The sequence below is a fragment of the Vitis riparia genome, chromosome 17, assembly GCF_004353265.1.
Source record: "Vitis riparia cultivar Riparia Gloire de Montpellier isolate 1030 chromosome 17, EGFV_Vit.rip_1.0, whole genome shotgun sequence".
NCBI classification, from domain to species: domain Eukaryota; kingdom Viridiplantae; phylum Streptophyta; class Magnoliopsida; order Vitales; family Vitaceae; genus Vitis; species Vitis riparia.
The window spans coordinates 1,606,344-1,627,676 of record NC_048447.1 but is presented as its reverse complement, the minus strand read 5'-3'; positions in this window follow the sequence as shown (position 1 = coordinate 1,627,676).

Here is a 21,333-nt window from a genome sequence, read left to right as displayed (position 1 = left end):
TAGACCTAGAGTGTTATTCATTTCCAAAATATAATGTGGGAATTTTAGAGAGGGGGGTCCAATTTGGAAGTGATTTTTATAATAGCTCTTTTAATCCTTATCACTTTTAGAATAATTGATTTTTTGAAAATTAATTAGAAACTATTTGAGATTGATTTTAATTAAATAATTTTAGGCTATGTTTGGTTCCCGAAAAATCTAAAAGAAAATGCAAGGGAAAGAAAATACAAATGAAAAGTAGAAGGAAAAAAAATGTAAAATAAAAATAAAAAATAGATTAAAAGTCAATAAATTATTTTTATTTGTTACTTCAAACTTATTTTATTTATTTTATATCATCAATCTAAAGATTAAATCATTTAAACATACATAAAATTTTAATTAATTTAATTATATTTTATTTTCTTTTATATTTTTCATAAGACAACCAAATATGAAAAAAATTATTTCCCTTTTTTTTTTCTTTCCTTAATATTTTTTCGGAGAATCAAACACAATCTTAGTATGTAACACTTTTAAGAGGAGCACTTCCTAAAAATGCTTTTCAAGAAGATAATATATTGATAAAAAAAATTTATTTTTAAAAAAAGTGAAATTACTTTACCTATATTTGGATTGGCTTTTGAGGAGTTAAATGGTCTTATTTATGCTTAATAACAACTATTATGTTTATATGACTAATTTTATTCAAAAAGTTTATGAATTACAAATAAAATTTAATATAGAAACAAGAAAAATATTACCTCTTGTATAAGTATTATTTTAATTTATAAAATAAAATTTTCATATTTAATAAAAGTTATATAATATTAGTACTGTGATTTAAAAATTATAATTTTGGTTTTTGCTTTAGCTTCTAGCTAAAGCTAAACACAAAAAAATTATCCCAAACAAGGCCTTATCAAGTGATTGTCGAGGAATCACTTTACCAAGTGATTGTTAAAGAATCACTAAAAAGTGATTCTTAGGTATTTAAAAGTGAAGTGTTTTTAACCCTTTCAAAATCACTTCTAAATTGACTTTTAGAACCCGTTTGGTAACGATTTTATGAAGTACTTTTAATATTTTTAGTATTTAAAATTTTTTATTATTCAAGTGTAAAAAATGTTATAAACACTTTCTAAAAGCACTCTCAAGCACACTCTTAATGTTATTTGATGGTGATTCTAGTTAAAATGATTCTAGTTTATAGCATTTTTGTTATTGACAATAATGTTTTAAAAACCCAAGGAAACCATGACCCAATTCCCTTCCTAGTTCAAATAGCTTCATCAACACATTTAGCACTAAATAGATGAAAGTGGTCATCAAATGATCAAACCAATAACTCATTTGAATAGGGCATTTTTGGAAAAACTATTTGGTCCATTTGATCTTTTTTTTTTTTTTTTTTTCCAAATGCTTAAAATGATGGCATTTAAATGGAAAGGACTCTAATTCATTTTTTTACTTTCACAATTTCACTCCTTTTGCAGTTTAGCCTTCACAAATAGAGAAGAGAGATTAGATTATTGAGAAAGTGAGAAAAGTAGATCGAACAACTTCTTTTTGCCCTCTTCAAAGCCCGTTCCTAATCTCATATCCAAATTTAGATAAAATGTGATTTGCTCACATCCTCAAGGTGAATACTCAAATTGCAATATCAAGTTGAAACATCAAATACCTTATCAAGTTTATGGCCTTAGGCTCAATCCCAAACTAGTTTATTGTCAATTGGCTTATTGTTGTGTAGAGTAAGTTATGTTTGATAGGTAATAAGTAACACAATGAATAGTTCAAATAAAGTTGTGAGTGCCCTTATTGTTAGAGTGTAAGTAATGCTACAATGCGAAACAAGATACACAACCACCGTCCCTAGAACTTACTAGCATAAAAAAAATAAAGAAAATCCAATGTCAACAATAATGAAGGGCTTAAAAGGTTTATTCACCTCACATTAAAAAAAAATGTACCTCTCAACTGCATTACCTATGCATAACTCAAGGAAAACCTATCACTCGAAAAAGATCTACACAAACCTACAAAAAAGCTTATCCCACCACAAGACATTAGAAATGAGAAATTGTAATGTTGTTACTTTGCACTAAAGCCTACAAAGGAAGAAACCTACAAAAGAAGGCAATTTCATTGAAAGTTCATGAGATTAAGAAGTTTCTAAATACCTCTTCCCAACCAAAAGAAGGATAGGTCATCTTCCATTGAAGTCGTTTCCATATTAACATTGTTGCTTGAGCTCTCTATTGTATATTTCACAACATATTTTTCAAATAAAGAAGTTTATTCAGAAAAATAATCATTCTCTTTTCTTTGTTCTTATTCTATTCTCTAAACTACTTTAAAAAATTTATTATCTTCATTAGGAGTTGTCTATGGGAAAGTCTAAAATCATTTTTTGGAAAATCAATAATGAAGTTTGAATCTGCTATAAAGGATTTGGAGGTTGGATGTGTCATTATCAACACTTAATTTCTACATTAAAAGCATTATAAAGGAAATGAGCCCCTTAACACCATTGGAGAGCCAAACCAAGAAAGCTAGTGTTGTAGAAATGAGAAGCAAATCACGGGTTATAGGCACTAGCATGCCTTGGTATTACAATTTTTGTTTTGAAGGACTTTTGAGGTTTATTATCATCTCCACTCTAGATCTTTTCATGACTACTAAAGATCCCTATGAAATTTTTAATGTCAAATGTATAGACAAGGCATTCCAAAAAAGGTTTTTCTTTAATTCAGGAACATCCTTTGCTTTCTTTGTTCTATCAAGGCTCATGAAGCATACTTGAGCTTTCCCTTTGACATACACCTAGATAAATTTCATCTAGGAATCTTTGTTTTTCGATTTGCATCTAGCAACTAATCCCTCAACAATACCATTTTCTTTATCTTCTTGGAATTTTTATGTTAGCCAAGACACCATTCAATGGGCAATTTTCCTTTTCATTAGGCTTATGGATTTCTCCTCCTATAATAAATTTAATGACCAAGGAATGTTCCAAATTGAAGGTTCTCATATCAGGCTTCAATGACCAAGGAATGTTCCAAATTGAAGGTTCTCTAATGCCATTGTCAATCTCAGTAACCTAACTATTTTTTTAGCTCTACTCTTAACTAGTTGATTGGAAATCTTCCTAAGGATTGAGAAAGCTCTCCAACTTGAAATGGTTACCCTTTTTTGTCAACAAACTTAGTGTTTCTCTCTCTTTATCTGTAATAGAACAACATTGAATTTGAGGATCCACTTGTCTGAAGAAGATATCTCCACGCTTAATTTTTCCACCCTTCAAGGACTAAGCACTAATTCAGGTTCTTGGCTCTACCTAAATATAGGAGATTAAGAGTTAGGATGGAAATGCAGAAAGTTAGGTTCAATATTTAGACTACAACTCTTATCTCGAAAAGCAAACTTAGGTACTCATGAATCAAGTATTCCAAAACACCTTAGCTATTTGCAAATCATACACACCCTTGAAAGTCATCCCATTTACCTCACCTCAACAAGAAAACACAAAGGTGATCTCGAAGTCAACCCACATGTGCATTAACTAAGTCAAAGAAAAGAAAAAGAAGAAAAAGCCCATAAGCAAGTGATCAGCTGAAGTCTAGATGAGTCTTTTCTAACTTGCCTATTTTATGGTCTCTAGCTCACTTCATCCTGAAAAGTAAAGTAAGAAATAATGAAAAACTAATATCTTATAGGTTTAAACAACTTTTAAATTGAAAACATACAATCAAATTAGCCTCAAAACAAAAGCTCTTCACCAAAAAAAAAAAAAAAAAAAAAAGGTTTTTGTTGACAATTTTTTATTGTCAAAGTAAGGTGTATCTATCAAGTACATTAATATTCATCTCTGCCTATGTCATGAAAGAAAAGTTTAAAGATAGCTTAACATATATAGATGTCAAGTTGTCTTTATTTTTTCCAATGATGAAATCTTGTTAGTAGGACATATAAAGGTTACATTCAACATATGATAAGGTTCTTTAATCGTAAGTTAAGTTGACTTGCTTTTATATAAAACTTAAATTCAAAATATGTCAAGGTTGAGTCAAACAAATGTCAAGGTTAATTCAAATTATGTCAAGAATGACTTATACTTCTATCAAGGTTAAGTTTGATATATGTCAACATTGCATCTATTGCCAAATTCAAATATTAACTTTTTATATCCTCAACAATTGCATGAATACATCATAAAAAATATATAATATAAACATGTATCCAAATATATCCAAAAAACCTAACAACCATTCATGATGAGAAGAACCCACACATGATCTCGCATTCTCATCAAATATATATATATACATACATAAAGTAATTTCAATTGCATGAATACATCATAAAAAAATAATATAAACACGTATCCAAATATATCCAAAAACCTAACAACTATACATGATGAGAAGAACCCATACATGATCTCGCATTCTCATCAAATATATACAAAAGGATATAAATAACAACCCAAGATATCCAAAAATCTATAGGTTGTATACAATAAAAAGAACCTACCCATACATGATTTTGTGGACCGTCAAAATTGGAGCTATTGCACATTGCCCAACTTAACCTGAGCACCAATCTCGCAAAGTAAATGTTAGCCTAAAGCTTGAAGTTGTTATTCAATTAATGTTTCTACAAAGAGCTCACCATAAACAAACCTTAACTAAATGTAAATTAATAGCATATTATTATCTTTCAGTAGCATTCTTGATGAAAATAAACAAAAAAAATCATCATAAGATTTTACTCTTTTCACAAAATATATTACTTAATTTTATCACAAGGAAATGATAGTAAAAGAAAGAAGAAATTAACTAGATAGAAAGATTTTCTAGAAAGGTCAAATAACCACCTTACTGAATGTTGATTGGCATTGCTTACTTAAGAGATCATTTGCCACAAAAAAGTTTTGTGAGAATCAAACATAATTGCTCCTTTTATTTTGAAGTATACCCCTATGTGGCTAATTAGACAAGTTAGCTAGTTTAGTGAGATCCTAAAAATACCATAGAATATTTAGATGTCCAAACAAAAAAAACCAAACATTTTTTTTGTTCAAAAACCTAGGAAAACATAGATCACAACCTAAGAAAACTTATTTTAAAATTGGTATGTAAGAAATTTTATTTTCAAGCCCATATAAGTTATGCCTATCCTTATCTTAGAGTTATAAAGATATGGAAAATGAAGGGGAGAAATAGGGAAAATTTACTAATGAATATCCATTATTTTCCAGAGTCTAGGCTAGCTAAAAAATCAACATATTATCTTTTTCTAAAACAATATTTCTATTATAATCTAATTTATATAGTTTTAAGTAAGAGAGTCCATTGGTTGTTATACTATATTATATCTTTCCAATTGTTGGTGTGAAAACCAAATTTCTCCAATCTAAATCATACAATTGCATTGAAAAGTTGATTAAGCCACAAAGATATGAAGAAAATTGAATGAAAACTAATAAACTTATTGTGGACCCCGCACTTCGGCTCATGCGTTTCCCACTCGATGACGAGCTCGATTTTTATTTGAAAATAATTTTTATTTATTAAAAAGAAATGACTTGGAGTCGCCACTTATTTTTGTTTTATTTTTAAAAGGGTAAACAAAATAAGAAATAAAAACCCTAAGTGTGACTCCTTATTTGGAAAAGGTGATCTACGAAAAACCGGATCAGGTTCGGGGGTCAGGTTACTTATCGGGAAGGTACGGTAAAGACCGTAGCACCCCTCTAAGTCCCTAAAGTTGGGTCTCTACTAATAAAATGAAGCTGACATGGCAACCAATGAGAAAGTCAACGAATATTCAAATTGATCATGCATGTATGAGAATTAGAAACAAGCATAAGGAGTGACCATGATACGAGAAAATACGTACCTGGGTGGCGAACCAATATGCGCTATCAAGAGGAGGGTTAGTGCACAATTAAGAAATAATTTCGAACATGTCATAGAGCAGGATAAATCAATCATGTATCATAATCAAATCAAATCAATCAGTCACATATGTGGGGCTCCCACCAAAGCCCGTTTATTTTTTAGTGAATTAATTTCATAAATTCTATAATTAAGAATTACGAAAATAAATTCACAATTATTTTAAAACGTTTTTAAAAATCAAATAAAATTTGAAGGTGGCTTGCCGGAAGGAAAATGGCGGCAAAATTTTATTAAAATTGGTATTTTGAAGCCTAAAAAAAAAAAAAAAAACTAAGGATGAAGATTTGAAAAGTTAAAATTATTTGGAAATCTAGAAATTGGAAAACTATTTGAAAACTGGGATTTGAAGGATTATTTAAAAAAAAAACAAAGATGAAACAAAGGCAGAAAGACATGTGGCCTAAAAGTGGCCATGCAAACCATGCAGAGTGGGGTCCTCTTCTCATCATTTGTATAAAAGCGTCTCCGCTTAGAGTAGAAAAACCCATTTAAGCTTGTCTTTGCTCCTGCTCTCCAGTTCGAATCCACGCTGAATTCCCTCAGAATCAGCACATGGTTTCAAAGGTTCTCCACATAACTTTGAATTGCCAACAAAAGCACTACTACCCATCATTCTGAAAATCTTTTCTAAAGGAATTGAACCAGAGACCTCGTTGAATGACATATTCATAAGTAGTAAGCTTGGTAAGTTGCTGAGCTTTTCGGGTATGGGACCAGTCAAAAGATTGCAGGATAGGTCTACTATAGCAAGTCCATGGAGACTTGCAAGCTGCATGCAAATTTGACATAGATGTAGTGCAGGAGATGCGGATGCATTTGCCATCCCCGAAAGCTTCCTGGGACCAGACCTATGCCTTATCAAGCAGATATTTGCATAGAGATTCTGAGTCCTTGATCATACCATAACCTTCTGCTTCTTCGCATCATTCTCTACAGCCCATGCAAAGTCAATTTGCCAAATTAATGACACCCACTTGTCATCGTAACATACATCAGTAGGGAACCGTTCGACACCATTTTCTTCAATGGCGTCCAAGCGTTTGATTAGGAGTTTGTAGACTAGTAGCAGCCTTCTTAATAAGATGGTATAAATCCTTAGGAACTTCAGGAGCAAGACCATGACCCTGGAGAACGCGCAAGATATTGCTTCCAGTAACGCTTTTAACCTAAGCAATGTCGTGAGAATCACAAAGAATAACATCAATCTCGATTGTGCATACGACCCATGGTGACGTCAACGGAGAAAGAGAGGGAGGTGCGGCTGTGGCTGTGGCTGTGGCTGCTGGCTCTTTCTCTGCTGCCCGAGTAGTGTTTGAATCCATCCCACCATACTTCCTATGTTCCACTAGCATATCCAAAAATGGAAAAGTGCAGCACGCATCATAATTCAGCGGACGAAACATCCAAGGCACTGTTGGTGGGGATAGAAGGATCTCTTGACAGCCATTGAGAATGCTGAATGACAAACCCATATGTTTCATAGAAGTACTCAACGACAAATTTCATGGTTCCTCTATCATCAACAGGAAAAGTCAATTCACGTGTTGCTTGTGATGTTAAGCCCCGACGAGTAACTTCAACTTGGGCTCCACTGAGAGCCTTCTTAATCTTTACACTATCAGATCAGTTAATGGTCGAGAAGAAACATCCCGATTCAAAAGTTGTGTCACAAAATCAATGACAGGTAAGGGCTCAATAAAAGCGGTCGAGGACATGTTAATATTCAATGACAATCTCATCTGAGTTGGCCGAATACTTTGATAGAAACCACGCCAACTTTCCAAACCTTCACCCAATGGTTGCCTCATCTGCCCCTGGTTTGATATCCTATATTAAATTCAGAATTTTCTCCAGAAGGAACGACACCTTTTCTTGAGCAACAACAGCTTCTTTAGCATCTTCACTACTTGAAGTTCGGCAACTTTCACTGGATTCCATAGGCAAATTTTCTTTTTCCTGCTTGTGTTTCTTCTTGAAGATCCTGACTTCCTGGGTTCATCTGCATCGGACTCTGACATTTTAACACCTTTCTTACTTCCCGCATCTACATTGCCATCTTCTTTTCTGCAATTACTTTGACTCTCAAGGCCTCTTCCTTGTTGCAGTCCATAGGAGATTCAAAAATCAAATATCATGCACAACCAAGAGGCAACAAGATACACCTGCATGTGTTTCACACATAATCCAGAGTCTCCATTCATTCATCCTCTGCTTTGGCCGACGGAGCCTCACCAAGTGCCCACATATGAATCTTACTCTCCTTAATGTCTCTCATGATCGTAACAGCAAAGTCCTTCCCCTCCGGAGCACAAATAGTCACCTGGAACAGAGGGTAGATAGCAAGGGTGCAAGCATAAAAAAAAAAACAGAGCATCAAAATAATGAGAATCAAATGAGCCCAATATAAGCCTCATTTCATCTATCGATCCATGAACTCAGATGTTGGGTGGATGAGATCAAATGAGCATCAAATAAGAGGTAAAACAAAGGTACAAAATATCTCATAAGGAAATCATAACAAGGCAAACTAAACTTCAACAAAAACCCATTAGCAAAATATGAACATACTCACCCCCAAGCAACAAATATCATCCAAAAATCAGCATAAACTGAACAGAAGAGTATACCAGTAGAAGCTAATAGGGAAACCACAATGAAGGTACCTGAAAATGCTTCTCTTTAGCAACAAATATCTAGAATCTCTTTCAAAACCAATGCTCTCTGATTCTTCCCCTTTACTATCCTCCTCTCCAGCTTGTTCCTCTACAGCCCCCCCCCTCCGGATCCTCCTCTGCAACTTGCTTCCTCCGAAATCTTTTTTTTTTCTTTTTCTTTTCTTCTCTCCCGTGAAGACCCCCAAAAAAATCCTCCCAAGCTCCTCTGTTCCTCTTTTGCTTGCTCACTCACAAAAACTAGTCTGCTCCTGTCCATGGCACCAAAACTCCTCTCCGTAACAGCCTAAGCTCCAAGGAATCCTCTCCAGAAAAATCTCTTTCTCTTTCTAAAGCTCTCTGCTCCGTCACCAGCCTCCCCGACTCTCTCCAACAGAAACGCTGCAATATCTCTCAACCCTCATGTCCAAAAACAACCTCCCTCCCTCACCTACAGCTAGCCTGCTACAGGTAACAGAATACGCCCCTCTCTGATTCTCTTTGACAGGTGTCCAACTCCCATTCGTTCTTCAATTCCACTACTCTGATTCCTAGCAGCCATCCACGAGTTGACAAGTGGCTCATTGAGAGGCCTCCACCTGGTAAGAATGAATTGCTCGGATATGACAAAAAACCGAGCCCCATATGGGGTCTACAAATATGCCCCTTTTCGGTAGAGTTCACGAGTGTAAGGAATATGAACAACAAAATAAAAAGAAATTGCGAATAGTGAGTGAAATGAAGTGAACTCTACCGAAGAACAAAGGAGACCCCCAATGGGACACTAGTGAAACACGAACTCACTCAGGCCAACAAACAAACACAAAGGCTCTAATCCTAAGAGAAAATGATGTCTCAAAATGCCTCTGAAGCCACACTAAGGACCCAGGCTCCCTCTAAGACATCTCCAAAAGTGACTCGAAGATCAATAGCGAAAATGAGTAACGGTTGAACTACCCTGGAGTACAAAAGAGAAATGCGCCCAAAGGAGACTCCCTATGCGCCCAAAGGAGACTCCCTATGCGAACTACACGAGAATGGTAAGAGCTGTGACTCTGAATGATACTGCTGAGGGGAAATGACTCTGAACGTCAAAAACAAGTAAAGATGGCGACTCAAAATCAAACAAGACTCAACTATGCAGGTGCGACTCGGAGGTGAACAAGACTTAACTCAATCTAACAAAACAACAACCGATCGATATAGGTGTGGTCCTGACTCAAACTCAAATAGACAAGATGATAAAAAGATGGCCGATCGACATAGGTGCGGCTCTTAAAACACAAATTGATACGACAAGGAGATAACCGATCGATATAGGTGCGGCCCCGACTCAAACTGACAAGACAATAACCGATCGATATAGGTGCGGTCCCAGAAACACAAACTGATACGACAAGGAGATGGTCGATCGATATAGGTGCAGCCCCGACTCAAACTGACAAGACAATGACTGATCGATATAGATGCGGTCTCAGAAACTCAAACTGATAAGATGATGACCGATCGATATAGGTGCGGTCCCAGAAACTGAACTATCGTGACAAGGAGATGGTTGATCGATATAGGTGCGGCCCCGACCCAAACTCAAACTGATAAGATGATGACCGATCGATATAGGTGCGGTCCCAGAAACTAAACTGACATGACAAGGAGATGGCCGATCGATATAGGTGCGGCCCTGACCCAAACTCAAACTAATAAGATGATGACCGATCGATATAGGTGCGGTCCCGACTCAAACTGAACTAACATGACAAGGAGATGACCGATCGATATGGGTGTGGCCCTGACTCAAACTCAAACTGATAAGATGATGACCGATCGATATAGGTGCGGTCCCGACTCAAACTGAACTAACATGACAAGGAGATGACCGATAGATATAGGTGCGGTCCTAGAAACTGAACTGTCATGACAAGGAGATGGTCGATCGATATAGGTGCGGCCCCGACTCAAACTCAAACTGATAAGATGATGACTGATCGATATAGGTGCGGTCCCGACTCAAACTGAACTAACATGAAAAGGAGATGGCCGATCGATATGGGTGCGGCCCCGACTCAAACTCAAACTGATAAGATGATGACCGATCGATATAGGTGCGGTCCCAGAAACTGAACTGTCATGACAAGGAGATGGCCGATCGATATAGGTGCGGCCCCGACTCAAACTCAAACTGATAAGATGATGACCGATCGATATAGGTGTGGTCCCGACTCAAACTGAACTAACATGAAAAGGAGATGGCCGATCGATATGGGTGCGGCCCCGACTCAAACTCAAACTGATAAGATGATGACCGATCGATATAGGTGCGGTCCCGACTCAAACTGAACTAACATGACAAGAAGATGACCGATCGATATAGGTGCAGCCCCGACTCGAACTGAACTGATAAGATGATGACCGATCGATATAGGTGTGGTCCTAGAAACTGAACTGACATGACAAGGAAATGGCCGATCGATATAGGTGCGACCCCGAACTCTAACTGACAAGAAAAATGACCGATCGATATAGGTGCGGTCCCAGAAACTAAACTGAGATGACAAGGAGATGGCTAATCGATATAGGTGCGACCCCGACTCAAGCTCAAACTGATAAGATGATGACCGATTGATATAGGTGCGGTCCCAGAAACTGAACTGACATGACAAGGAGATGGCCGATCGATATAGGTGCGGCCCCGACTCAAACTCAAACTGATAGGATGATGACCGATCAATATAGGTGCGGTCCTAGATACTGAACTAACATGACAAGGAGATGGCCGATCGATATAGGTGCGGCCTCAAACTCTGACAGATAAGACAATGACCGATCGATATAGGTGCGGTCCCGAACTCGAAAACTCAAACCCAAACTGATAGGAAGATGGCCGATCGATATAGGTGCGGCCCCGACTCAAACTCAAACTGATAGGATGATGACCGATTGATATAGGTGCGGTCCTAAGAACTGAACTGACATGACAAGGAAATGGTCGATCGATATAGGTACGGCCCCGACTCAAGCTTAAACTGATAAGATGATGACCGATTGATATAGGTGCGGTCCCAGAAACTGAACTGACATGACAAGGAGATGACCGATCAATATAGGTGCGGCCCCGACTCAAACTCAAACTGATAGGATGATGACCGATCAATATAGGTGCGGTCCCAGATACTGAACTAACATGACAAGGAGATGGCCGATCGACATAGGTGCGTCCCCGACTCAAACTCAAACTGACAAAAAGATGACCGATCGATATAGGTGCGGTCCCAGAAACTGAACTAACATGACAATGAGATGGTCGATCGATATAGGTGCGGCCCCGACTCAAACTGACACGATGATGACCGATCGATATAGGTGCGGTCCCAGAAACTGAACTGTCATGACAAGGAGATGGCCGATCGATATAGGTGCGGCCCCGACTCAAACTGACACGATAATGACCGATCGATATAGGTGCGGTCCCAGAAATACAAACTGACATGACAATGAGATGGCCGATCGATATAGGTGCGACCCCGACTCAAACTGACACGATGATGACCGATCGATATAGGTGCGGTCCCAGAAACTGAAATGTCATGACAAGGAGATGTCCGATCGATATAGGTGTGGCCCCGACTCAAACTGACACGATGATGACCGATCGATATAGGTGCGGTCCTAGAAACTGAACTGTCATGACAAGGAGATGTCCGATCGATATAGGTGCGGCCCCGACTCAAATACAAACTGATAAGATGATGACTGATAGATATAGGTGCGGTCCCGAAAAACTCGAACTGACATGAAAAGTGACAGGAACATGACCGATCGATATAGGTGCGACCCCAAAAACTTGGACTAACACGGAAAATGACCGATCGATATAGGTGCGGTCCCGACTCAAACTGAACTCAAACTGACGAGATGAATGACTGATCAATATAGGTGTGGTCCCAGAAACTGAACTAACATGATGATGACCGATCGATATAGGTGCGGTCCCAGAAACTCAAATTGACATGACAAGGAGATGACCGATCGATATAGGTGCGGCCCCGAACTCTAACTCGAAACTAACAAGACAAGGATCTGATCAAGTAGCTCAAAGCTAGAGGATAACTCAGATAATGATGCAAACAAACTCGGATGGAGAGGATATGCCCCAGTATGACAACTCATGAGGATCGACAACTGGGTCGAAAGATAATGAAGCCTATGAAAGGTTCGATGATCCTAGGGGAGGGTATGCCCCAGTATGTAACTCACATGGGTGAACAACTAGATCGAAAGGTGAATGAAGTCTGTGGAAAGTCTGATGCTCTCGGAGAGGGGATATGCCCCAGTATGCAATGACGAATAAGCAGAGATGCAAAATGCCTCCAAACCACTGTACTCTGAAATATGCCCATCCATCATGTAATGAAAACGTCCAACCTCAGATGGGTAATGCCAAACAGGACCATGTGTCATGACACCATGCTGACAAAACAAAACTAACTGATGAATAACAACAATAATGATGACTAGTGCTCAAAATGAAAAGAGCAAGCAAATCAACACTCAACATGCCAACTATTAAAATGAAAGCATCGTCACTAATAAGTCAACAATCTATCCGGCCCTGCTATCATGGAAGATGTTGAACCTAAAGTCCAAAAGAATGTATGAAAACACAACCAAGGTGATCGAGGACTGATCTACATCTCCTCCTAATCGAGAAAGGGGTGAGGTCATATGTCACGGTGGGATGTGTCAGATAAAAGAAGGTGATGATCAGGCTCTGATAAAATAGAAAGCATGAAAGTATCAAGGGTGAAGTGTCTGAGTGCGAAATGAAAAGATATGTAGGTATCCGAGATCATCCAAGTATGCCGAGAAGACTAAACCCGAGGTATCAATAGCTCCATAATCCATCAAAAGCAATAATCACAAACAGAAAGTCGAATCTCGATGTCAAAACCTCTAACAAGGCGTCTATGCCCCAGTATGCAATGAGGACAACATGAAATAATCCAATGATCTCCATATCACTCGGTAGATGCTCCAATGTAAAGAAACAATCTAATCTCCCTCCAAAAGATGGATATGCCCTAGTGTAAAGGATCCAATAGGGCGACTATGCTCCCATGAAAAATACTCTCCATGCCGGCTATGCTCCAGTATAAACCATCTGAGGTAACTATGCTCCAAGATAAATCATAGTCCATCGCCAATGAGACAGCTATGCCTCAGTATGTGTCCTCAGAATAAGGTCAATGTCATCCCTCAATGCATGCACAATCTCTGAAGCAATCATGTCTCAAAATAAGCCATCATCTCGAAAAATCCATCATCAATGAGAGGAGTGTGTCCCAATGCAGAATATCAAGTAGAGTGACTGTATCTCCAATAAAAACATTATTTGAAATGGCTATGCCCCAGTGTAAGGTCATCCCACAACTCATAATCCATCGTAATCCAAGTGAAGAAGCGAACTGACTATGCCTCAGTGTAAGGCACCAACCCGAAAGAAAACGTCATCGATGAGCGGGGTACGCCCTAGTGTAGATAACGTCACCTCTGAAAATCCATCACTGATAAAAGGGGTATGCCCCAGTGTAAATCATCATCTCAACTCCCCATCCATCATGCTCCGATGAACAATCTCCGACTAATCTTAAGTATTGTCCATGTGTGAGCCGTCAAACACAATGTGTGAAGTCATGGCCTCAGGGTGGTCTCCAGACACGGGACGTAACATAGGCCAAGATAATAGGGTGAAAGAAACAAAAGGAAACTAGGCTCAAAGATCCCAATGATATAATCCCCATACCCCTCGTGCATGATATGCAATGCGTAGAAAACGTCATGAGTCCCGGACCTAGGGGTCCCCACACGAAAAGTGATGATAAATGAATGGTCGCATCGAATAAGCAAGAATAAAGTGTGGATGCTGAAACCATGTCAAACATCAAATAGAATGAGAGAAGAATAAGATAAGATGAAGTGGAGTGAAACGGGGGGATAAAATAAAGATGGAAGAAGGCGAAAAGATAGAAAAGTGAGTGATGGTCACCCTGCATCAAAGCATGGAAAGTAGTCACATTCGAAATAGACGGAATGATGGATAGAGCAAGGATCCAGAGATATTGAAGAAAGGTTTCTCGCCTCCCTCATAAAAATCGAATGGGCGACTCATACTCTCACCCAAAATATACATCAAGACGAATCTCATAAAGAAGATCTCATACGAACTACCTCTAACACATGAACTCAATGAAGCAACCTGGCACGTCCATACACATGCCCAATGAAGAATGATATAATGAACAATGCGCTATCCTTTTTTTTATTTTTCATTTTTATTTTATTTTTATTTTTTTTGCGCATACTCTGATCAATGATGAATGATCTCTCATGAAATACATAGCCAAATGGATAAACTCTCCCCATGTACTAATGTAACATGAATCCTCACCAACAAGACAACCTCTCAAAATAAGATCTCTGGACCACTGCCTATAAGGCGAACGAGGGGAAAAACGTGACAATCCTCCATGTAGTGATGTGTGAGAAACCACCACTCAAGGTGAAACAAAGATAATGTCAAGTAAGCAATGATGAAAGAAAAGACAGAGAACAAATATTGCAAGTGGTGATATGTGATATCGGAAACTAGTGACGAAATGATGTCTCAGTGGAAAATATCACAATGAAGAGTGATGAATGAAGCCTGAATATGTATGTCAGGTCTGGAACTCATGATGTAATCAATCATGGCATGCAAACACTACAGGTCCCCAACCCGGTGTAATAGGTAAATGAGGTGATGAAAGAAACAGTTATGTGCTCGTGTGAGGCTCAAAGGGTTAGCAACAGGTAACTCTATATGTAAGGGTGATAGGGTAAATAGGCTCATGAAATGATGGCCACCCATCCTTTGACCACAACCTCAAACATCGTGCTTTCAAGATCCCACATGGTCAATACTGAAGACTGGCATCCATCCAACATAGTCATGGCGACTCCTATGAAATTGTGCGAAAGCTCCCACTGATGCTCTATGATAACCATCAATGTCCTCTGAAAATCAACTCACTCCATCATCATAAGTCACTCATCATCGTCTCATAAAATCACCATCTCTAATCATCCCGACTCTCTGAAGTCATGTGCAATGGCTCAACGACATCGTCAAGTAGTCAAACCACTCTCTCATCATGATCTATATATCATCGTGTAGAGGTCACCTCAAGTCTAACCATCTCGGACTCTGCCTGGTCGAATCAAGGAAATGATGGAAATAGTAGGCAATGGTACTGTAATATACAAAGGGGAACGAGGATGACTAGGTCATATGGTGGTATAAGGGGATGGTGTCATGTCAAGTCCGAAATGGATAAGTCATCAAGTCTATAGAGTCAAAGTATGAATATGGATATGGTACTGCTGTAATCAAAAGGTGAAATGGGTCACAACCTCAAAGTCCCTAGGTCGATCTCCTAATCCTAGGTCAATAGGCTCAATATCTTCCATGATAGGTCAGGCCAAAGTCATCATGATGTAAGTGAAAGATGTATCATATCGAAAGCATAACACACATCAACACAAGATGTGTAAAACACACTCACGAGAAAAATGCCACAATACTTAGATAAAATATCATATCACTAAATGAACCAACGAGTACATCATGTGTGAAATGATAAAGGACTACAAACAACTGGACTCTCCACATGAAACTAAAAACAATGACCCTAAACCAAAAACAGGACTCAACAAAACAAAAACAACTCTGACGAACTGAAAACTGGACTTAACAAAATGGAAATGACTCTGATGATGACCATAATCAGAATGAAAATGCTCTGAACTGAATTGCTACCAAATGATGTACCCACGTCGACTGAACCAAGTTCTCAACCTGGAAGATCCCAAAATACCATATGCCAACAGTACCATAAACATCCACATCGGTCTACTGAAGACTAGGAGGAGGAGGGACTGCATGTGTAGAATGCATAGGCAAAGGATTGGTGGTCACATTTGGCCTAGCCAAGTCGACCAACCCCGAATCGATCAAGTCCTGTATCGCATGATGGAGTGCCGAACAACGCTCAGTATCATGTCCCTGAATTTGATGATACAAGCAATGCTCATGGGAGCGAAAATGTGGAGGAATAGGATGTGGCAAAGGGCGCGGCTCCAAAGGAACGATCAAACCACCATCTCTGAGCTTCTCAAAAGCTCTAGTCAAAGTCATGCCCAAGGGAGTGAACTGTCTCGCGGGCCTCTGTGCATATGGTCTAGGTGGCGGGTGAGTAGTGGCTCTCGGAAGCGAAGGTCGTGGCTGCATGCTAGTCTGAGCAATGTAAGGCTCCTGAACATAATCCGGCTGATACTGATACCGCGGATGAAGGAAATGAACTCTGACTGAAGGTGGCCTGTAAAGTGAGTGATGCGTAGGCCTCCGATGCTGATAGCTAATAGCGCCAACCTCTCCAGATCTACTAAATGGTCTAATCGGCTTTTTCCCCTTACTGTCAGGGGAAGGAGTAGCATCTGTCCATAATCCTCAAGCAATGACCTCCTCAACACTGAAAGCTACCTGAACCAAACTCCTGAAATCCTAAAATGGGATGCCCACAAGATGCCTAGCGAACCTCGGCTGTAGGTTCCGAAGAACCATATCAATCTAATCCTACTCCTTAGGCCGATCTACCATACTAGCCACCTTTGCCCTCCAACGAGTGACAAATGAAGAAATAGACTCCTCTGGCCTCTGTCTAGTGGCCTCCAACTCTCGTTTGGATACATCAATATCGGCACTGAAAGCGAACTCAATCAGGAACTCATGAGCCACGTCCTCCCAGGTGCGATGTCTCGAAGGCTCAACTGAAGCAAACCACCTCTGAGCTGTCCCACTAAGTGACATCGGGAAGAGGGCCACCAATTGTGCATCATCTATCCCATGTGCTCTCATAACTATGCTGTATAGTCTCAAGTGGATCTTGGGACAACCAATCCCATTATAACGCTCAATGTCTGGCATGCGAAACTTGGCGGGCAAACTAGCCGCTGGTATGCCATCTCTGTCATCCCAAGTCAAACCTCCGTCCTGCAATCTGATCTGTCTCACCTTGGACTCAAGCCTCTCAATCCTGGCCTCCTGCTCGGCTAATCGAGTATCCTCAATAGTAGGAACCATGGGAGGCGGCACAGTGACAGTAGGTGGCGGAATGGTCTCATAATGATCTGCCAGATGGAATGGAGTACCAAGTGAAACCCCAGGTGGATGAGTCTGTGCTGTCTGAGATGCATGAAGAATCGTCTCGTTAGCGACCATGCCAGCTGGATGAGGATCCTGGTGAGAACTCTCTATATGATCCAAGTGTCTACTAACTCCGGCCATGAACTCCTGAATGGAAGCAAGTGTGGAAGCTAGCTCGTCCGACATCTCAACTGAACTGTCTGAACTCAGATATGAATCTGCTCTGATCAATCGACCTCCTACTCTCCTCCAAGAATATGACTCCAGACTCAACCGACCCCTAAACTGACTCTCTATAATGCAAACAAAATGGATGAAGGACACGAGATAGAACTCTAAAAGACAACAATACAACATGCAAGAACATGGTCCTGAGGTGGCAATCAGAAATCTAGATGTATGACGAGAACTTTGGAGTCATAAAGGTGTCCACTGTGAGATGGCTATAAATGTGACTAGAGAATTCCCATCAATAATCCAAGATGAAAGAGGTGTGAAAAACACACTATCAAGAGATCAGTACTCCATCTATTAACATATATCCTTGAATCAACCTTCAACTCGAGCTCCATAAGAGAAAAATAATAAGGTGATCAAGGCGAATCTCTCGAAAAAAGTGTGGATGTAAAAATGTGCCTTTCACCTTTCTGTAATAAACATATGAGCGTCGAGTCGAAAATTGAACCAAGGATAAAAAAATAATGAGGTACTGAGCCTGTGATAAGCGTACAGTGTAAAAAGATGATCAATGAACATATCCCAAAGTATCAAGTGAGTGACAACCAAGTGAAGAGGGGGGGTCAAGCCAAGAAAGAAAAACGAAAGCCTTAGGGAGAAAACATGACAAACTCGTCGAGTGAAAAACACAATCTAAGGTGACATGATAAGGGTGATCCAACCGATACTCAAACTCATATCAATCTCTGAGCACTCTCAACTGGAGACTAAAAAGAGGGAGTGTGAATCCGAACTATGACCATAGAGGCTCTGAAAGCCCTCAGATGCACCCACGTGTAGGGAAGGAGTCCTAATAGAAGGATCTATGGCTCAACCTACGAGGTCAAGGCAGCTCTAAATGGATATGGGTGGACTTTACAATATCCCTAGTAGAAGCGATCATACCCTCCGGCGGTACGCAACCTTCTGCACGCCTCCTAAGAGACGGGGCGCTTCCATGCAAGGTGGTCATCACCTTCACACATGCACTACCTCGCATCCTAGGGGGCTCCTATGGTGAAACCTCTCAAAACTCTCAACGCTCGAAGATCATCTGATGTGCACAGTGACGGTGTGGGTGCATCTGAAAACCTTAGGAACCTAAAACAGAAGATGAAACACACTGGCCACACAAATATCCTGAAATCTAGCTTTAGGATATACAAGTCTTCAAAGTTCGGACTCCAATTAGCATCAATATGTCGACCACCTCCAGAACGCTCCCAAACATAGATATAGCCCATCGCTAGACCTTACTCCTAATCACGAGCTCGGTCGAAGAGCAAACAAGGCAACAAGTCTCATATCAAATAGGAGACCTCACAAAACTAAGTCGACTGAGACTAGGGATTTGGAAATAAGGGGATAAGTGTGTGTCCCACATAGACACGCAACTCATGCAATCACACAGAATGAGAGAAGTCATGCAACAGACAGTCATGCAAAACAAGTATATATCATCCAAATCTACACACAAGCTAATCAAGAAGAATATCTAACAAATGATAGCATGCTCCATGATAACCAAGATAATATATAACCGAGAGAATCAATCATGTCAAATCAAATGACATACAATGGTGAGTCTATACATGTGAGGTAATCAGAACAATCATGGCAAAATCAGAGTCACTATGCTAAGCAAGGTAAGATGATCAATCAACATAAACAGCATATCAATGTCCCAAACAAATATAACTATGAAGTACGGGAAAAATCACCACAATCGGAATGCTCAATCAAGATAAACAAGCATCATAATCAGCATGTCCATGTCCCCTAGTAAAAACAAACACCCAAGCATGCATCCAATGGTATCGGGAACTCTCAATGTGCAATCACGAAATAGGTACTTACTGATCGACTCATCAAACGCCACATTTGCTTCATCCTAAGTTCAAGCTTGACCCTCTAATGATCCCCAGTGGAGTTGCCATTTTGTGGACCCCGCACTTCGGCTCATGCGTTTCCCACTCTATGGCGAGCTCGATTTTTATTTATTAAAAAGAAATGACTTGGAGTCACCACTTATTTTTGTTTTATTTTTAAAAGGGTAAACAAAATAAGAAAGAAAAACCTTAAGTGTGACTCCTTATTTGGAAAATGTGATCTACGAAAAATCGAATCAAGTTCGAGGGTCAGGATACTTATCGGGAAGGTACGGTAAAGACCGTAGCACCCCTCTAAGTCCCTAAAGTTGGGTCTACTAATAAAATGAAGCTGACATGGCAACCAATGAGAAAGTCAATGAATACTCAAATCGATCATGCACGTATGAGAATTAGAAACAAGCATAAGGAGTGACCATGATACGAGAAAATACGTACCTGAGTGGCGAACCAATATGCGCTATCAAGAGGAGGGTTAGTGCACAATTAAGAAATAATTTCGAGCATGTCATAGAGCAGGATAAATCAATCATGTATCATAATCAAATCAAATCAATCAGTCAATCAATCAATCAGTCACATATGTGGGGCCCCCACCAAAGCCCGTTTATTTTTTAGTGAATTAATTTCATAAATTCTATAATTAAGAATTACGAAAATAAATTCACAATTATTTTAAAACATTTTTAAAAATCAAATAAAATTTGAAGGTGGCTTGCCGGAAGGAAAATGGCGGCAAAATTTTATTAAAATTAGTATTTTGAAGCCTAAAAAAAAAAAAAAAAAAACTAAGGATGAAGATTTGAAAAGTTAAAATTATTTGGAAATCTAGAAATTGGAAAACTATTTGAAAACTGGGATTTGAAGGATTATTTTAAAAAAAACAAAGATGAAACAAAGGCAGAAAGACATGTGGCCTAAAAGTGGCCATGCAAACCATGCAGAGTGGGGTCCTCTTCTCATCATTTGTATAAAAGCATCTCCGCTTAGAGTAGAAAAACCCATTTAAGCTTGTCTTTGCTCCTGCTCTCCAGTTTGAATCCACGCTGAATTCCCTCAGAATCAGCACATGGTTTCAAAGGTTCTCCACATAACTTTGAATTGCCAACAAAAGCACTGCTACCCATCATTCTGAAAATCTTTTCTAAAGGAATTGAACCAAAGACCTCATTGAATGACATATTCATAAGTAGTAAGCTTGGTAAGTTGCTGAGCTTTTCGGGTATGGGACCAGTCAAAAGATTGCAGGATAGGTCTACTGTAGCAAGTTCATGAAGACTTGCAAGCTGCCTGCAAATTTGACATAAATGCAGTGCAGGAGATGCGGATGCATTTGCCATCCCCGAAAGCTTCCTGGGACCAGCGCAACCTGTGCCTTATCAAGTAGATATTTG